Source organism: Palaemon carinicauda, chromosome 6 (assembly GCF_036898095.1).
Source record: "Palaemon carinicauda isolate YSFRI2023 chromosome 6, ASM3689809v2, whole genome shotgun sequence".
Lineage (NCBI taxonomy): Eukaryota > Metazoa > Arthropoda > Malacostraca > Decapoda > Palaemonidae > Palaemon > Palaemon carinicauda.
In genome coordinates this window covers 68080351-68085392 of record NC_090730.1, presented here as the reverse complement: position 1 = coordinate 68085392, position 5042 = coordinate 68080351, and the positions used below count along the sequence as shown (strand labels likewise).

The 5042-nt window shown below is 38.0% G+C and overlaps 1 pseudogene; it reads left to right on the top strand.

The window, feature by feature from the left end:
* Positions 1 to 2747: 2747 nt before the first annotated feature.
* On the top strand, positions 2748 to 5042 carry LOC137642116 (uncharacterized; annotated as a pseudogene).

Genomic DNA, 5042 nt, shown 5'->3' with positions numbered 1-5042 from the left:
ATAATAACAAATAATCCAGTGCACGTGCTCATTAAAAATAACGGGTATTGAAGTGTGTGTGTGTGTTTGTGGGTAGTATTTTTTTTATTGTTTTTTAATTTTTTTTTCACACTAATTACTTCTTCAGCTCTACTCCCATTTTTTTTCTTCTTTAATTTTCTAGCTTCAGTACACATTAGACTCCGAAGATTGTGCCATTTCCTTGTAATTTCTTTTTTGCTAATTCCCAAGTTCTCAGCTATTCCTTTAATTTTACTAATTTTCAGCTCTTTGTTTCTGTACTCAGGCAAATTCACATTCCACAGTTCAGGAAATTTCTCGTATTGCTAAGTTAATGCAATTGTTTGGTCTTTATTCCACTTTTTGGCACATGTTCTCTCGCGAGAGTAACGAAAACTTTCAGAGATCTGAATATTCACTGGAGAGAGTGGAGAGCAACAACCTAGCTCTACGAGCGTGCTGTCTTGAGTGTTTAGACTGTAGCGCGCGCGAGAGAAGAGAAACACTCGCGAGAGTAGAGAGAAAATCTCGGAGAGTACTCTACAGCCTGTTTACATTCCATAGAACAGCTGTCTGAGAGCAACTCGCGGAAAAAACTCTCCAATCTAATCGCACCTTTATGGCCTAAATGATTATTACATGTAACTCAGCCAGTTCCATTCTCCCACATTCCATACTAACATTCAATAACTCTGCTCCCTTGCTTCAATGTTTCCTCATAAGCTTATTGTTGTCATGTTCTTCCTCTTTTAAATACCATTAGATTTCATCATCCGTCTCTTTACTATTACCAGCCAAATCCTTTTCATATCCTTCGAATTCTCTATTACATATTTGATTTCTCTATTATTCTTGTCCTTGTATTCTTGATATTATCAATCGCCATAAAAGACTCAACGATCCCTTGTCTAATTTGATTTTCCAGAATCAAATTAGACCATAGGCGGATTTGAAGTCTGTGTGACAGCCATGGGTGAACTTGGGGTTAAGGTTGGGGTTAATTTCATCAACCTTTTCCTCGACCTTGACCTTTGACCTAAGACTTTGAAAATTTAATCACTTCCACGTCTCAACATAACAAGCCCTGAAATTTCACTAATCTATGATTAAAATTGTGGACAGGAAGTTCTTCACAAACAAACAAAAAGAGGTAAAGACAGAAGCTCTCCCAACTTCGTTAGCAGAGGTAAATATATTGAAAAGAAAATAAGAAACAAACAAAAATACAAATATTTAAAAGAAATTAAAGATATACATCAAAGGATATAACAAACAGTAAAAGAACGAAAATTATTAGACACATCATTTATGAATAATAGAGACGTAATGAGAACGAAAACTGGTAACAGGAAAATCCTCTGAATTTATATTAACTTTCATTTCAGTTTATATCAAATCTTTATCGTTCAAATAGATATTTTCCAGCATCGATAAGTGCTGTAACGCCAGCTGTAAGTTCTCAATCAATAAGTCATTGACTTTAGCTATCAGTCTTTCATAGTGAATGATCAAAAAAGAGGAGCTGTTGTCTTAACTGGCACCTCATATGAACTTCAGTCCGTTCTTGGTGGGTTTTTTCGAAAGGTTTTAAAGGTCACTCATGAGTGGCAGAGGCAAGGGACAGTGACAATGCAATAGCAGTACATTGCCTGAGAGGCTGACCATATATACGTATGATCAGCGCTTTCCTTAGTTCACAAGGATGGTGGGGTGGAAGACACCAGGATTAATCCTGGAAAACACTACTAGAAACTATTGAACTTGAGCGGGTCTTGAACACCAGCACAGCGGATACGGAATATTCGCCGCGACAGTTCGCTACCATCAATTTGCCACCAACAATTAGCCGCCAAAGACAGTTCGCTCCAAACTCTTTGTTGTTACGGACAGTTTGCCACTGGCGAACTTTTATTACTAATGGATGATATTACTAATAGTTCATTCCTTGAAAATGCCTAAAGTACTATTACTATTTGCCACCACCAAACTGTTAATACTAATATATATTACTAATGGCCATTCCTTGGAAATAGCTCATTTAAGTTTTAGGAATAAAAATGGCTAATTACCAGTATTAGGCCTACCTATGTTAAGTTTTAACAGATGAGGTAGCAGTAGGAAAGACAATAATGGTAGGCCTAGTCATTAATGAGAGACAATTTTGGATGAAGAAAACGAAAAAAAAAAATACTAGATTAATGTATGGAGTTAAGAAATTTCATATGTATTTTTATGGTAGGAAAAAGTTCACACTATTTGCAAACTATAAACCTTAATTGGCAATTTTGAGTTCAATAGCAAGTTTACCTACGTTAGTAGCTGCAAGACTGTAACGTTGGGCAATTACGATAGCCGCATATCAATATGATATAGAATATCGTCCTACATCAAAGATGGGTTCTGCAGAGGCTTTACCTAGATTTCCAGTAGACAAAGGTCCAGAAGAGTATGATGACAGTATACTGTTAGTAAAAGTTTATGATGTACCCATTACACCAAAGGATATTACTAAATGTAAAAAGAAGGACCCAGTACTTGCAAAGGTATTAGAGAGTTCAATCACAGCAGGGACGTGCAGATGGGGGGTGCTAGGGGTGCCCAAGCACCTGCCCCTTTTGCTACTGTATTAAAAGTGCCCTTTCTTGTCAATAGGTATTTTATACTGATGCCCAAAATTTAGGGTATTCCTGATTTTTTTTTTTTCATGGAACCTTGATTTTCTAATTTTTATATTAATGATCATCAGTATGCCACGGTAGGAGAGAAGAAAAAAGGAGCAGGAGCAGGACAGACAAGATGCTGCCAAAGGTAGCAGAACTCTTTATGATTGGATGAAGCCAAGAGTGGCAGTTTCAACATCAGAGCAAGTGAAGGAGGAGGAGGAGAGCTGGGAGGAGACTCAGGAGAGTGAAAAGTCAGAAGCTGAAGATATGGAAGCATACGACGAGCCAAATGAAGCGGACAGTTTAGATAACCTTGAGCAACAAGTTGCTCCACAGGAGCCCCAGACTGAAGCAAGAGCAGAAGTGCCCGAAGTTGAAGAGCCATTTCCCATGCTACCTGAATTACAGTATCCAAATGACCCTGCCCATGTTGTTAATTATAAGATATGTATTAATGAGTCTTTCATCAGACTTTGCAATAATTATGGCCCATGTCAACCAGTAATTTCATATCCCAAGAGTATAGAGGGAGACTCATTTCAGAAGAAATGGTATGAAAGGAACTCTTGGTTGGAGTATTCACTTCGGAAAGATCCCATGTTCTGCTTCAGCTGTCGTCTGTTTTTGAATGAAGAGAAGTACAGGGGCCGAGTAGCTGGGAAATCAGAGGGCATAAGCCGTTGGAGGACAGCTTCAGAGAAAATAAAGGAGCCTGCTAGTTCAGAATCTCACATGATTGGTATGGTTCGATGGGAAGGGTTCTAAAGTCAAGCATTAGATATTGCTTTAGAAACAGCTAATCAGGAAGTACAAGCTGCTAGAGACAAAGAAAAGCAGAGAAACAGAGAAATTTTATGTAGGTTGATCTCCATCACTATACTTGGCAAGACAAGGTTTCCCATTTAGGGGCGACCAAGAAAGTTCTATCAGTGAAAATCGAGGAAATTTTCTTGAACTTGTAGAAATGTTTAGCAAGTATGACAGCGTAGTTCAATTGGACCTTGATGTAATTAAAGAAAAACAAGAAATACTGAAAAGACCCCAAGCGTCATTTCTTTCAAATAGGACTCGGAATGACCTGACCAAGGCTTTGGCCATTTCAGTTAGAAGAGTGATATTAGAAGAAATTCACAAGAGCAAGATCTTTTCCGTCCTCATAGATGAAACAACTGATGTATCACATACATAACAGGTCTCTTTTGTTGTGAGATATGTACATGACTTCAAAATAAAAGAATGTTTCATACAGGTATTCAATGTGCAATCAACAACTGGTGAAGCACTGGAGAAAGAAGTGATCTCTATACTTAATAAAAATACCCTGAACATAGATGATATGCGTGGACAAGGATATGATGGGGTTGCAAATATGAGTGGAATATACAATAGATTACAGTCCAGACTCCAAAGACTGAACCCAAAGGCACTCTATGTACACTGCCATGCACATAGCCTAAATCTAGTATTAGTCGAAAGTGCAAAATCAAGTACTCAGTTTGTAACTTTTTTCAGTTTGGTGGAGAAACTGTATGCTTTTATTTCTAACTCTTCAAAACGGCATGCTGCTTTCATGGAGATCCAGATAGCAATGTATCCAGAAGACCTACCACTTGAACTTAGGAAGCTATCAGACATAAGATGGGCTTGCAGAGAGTCAGCTCTTAGAACCATGAGGAAGGTCATTCCAGCTCTGAAGCAATTTTTAGAAGAGATAGTGCAAAAACATCCTCTGATGCATCAGCAGGGGATATCTCAATATTGCTGCTAAGTATTAACTTTGAATTTCTTGTTTGTCTTGAGATTGCCACCCCATTTTTTCAAGAAACTGCCTATACCTCCAACAGAAAGACTTTGATTTGGCTGCCTCCTACAGAATTGTGGATGGAGTGCTACAAAGTTCGAGAACATGAAGAAATGATGAAAGGTTTCAGGAGATTTTTATAAATGGTAAAAAGAGAGCTGAATCCATGGCCATCGACCTCCCCTCTGGGATCCCTGGACAAGGCAGAAGAAGAAAAATGCCTGAAAGATAAAAGTATAGTGCTACATCTGCTACTGAGGACTAGCAATATCAATCCTTGGATGAGTACTACCGTGTGAGAATATTTTATGTGTTTTTAGATAAAATATCACAAGAGCTACAAAGAAGATATAAAGGTTGAGACAACACAACATGGGGTATCCTAAATGCCTTTCATTGTATGACAGTCCAAGAAAACTGGAAAGAGCCTGTGAATGAAGAGTCATTAAATTCATTGCAAAAATTATGCCAGTTTTATGAGTTAGAAGAAGTAGACAAGCTACAGTTGGAATAAAAGATCTTCTATTCCTCATTTCCTTGCCTGCCACAGAACACTGCATCTACAATGCTCAACCTGA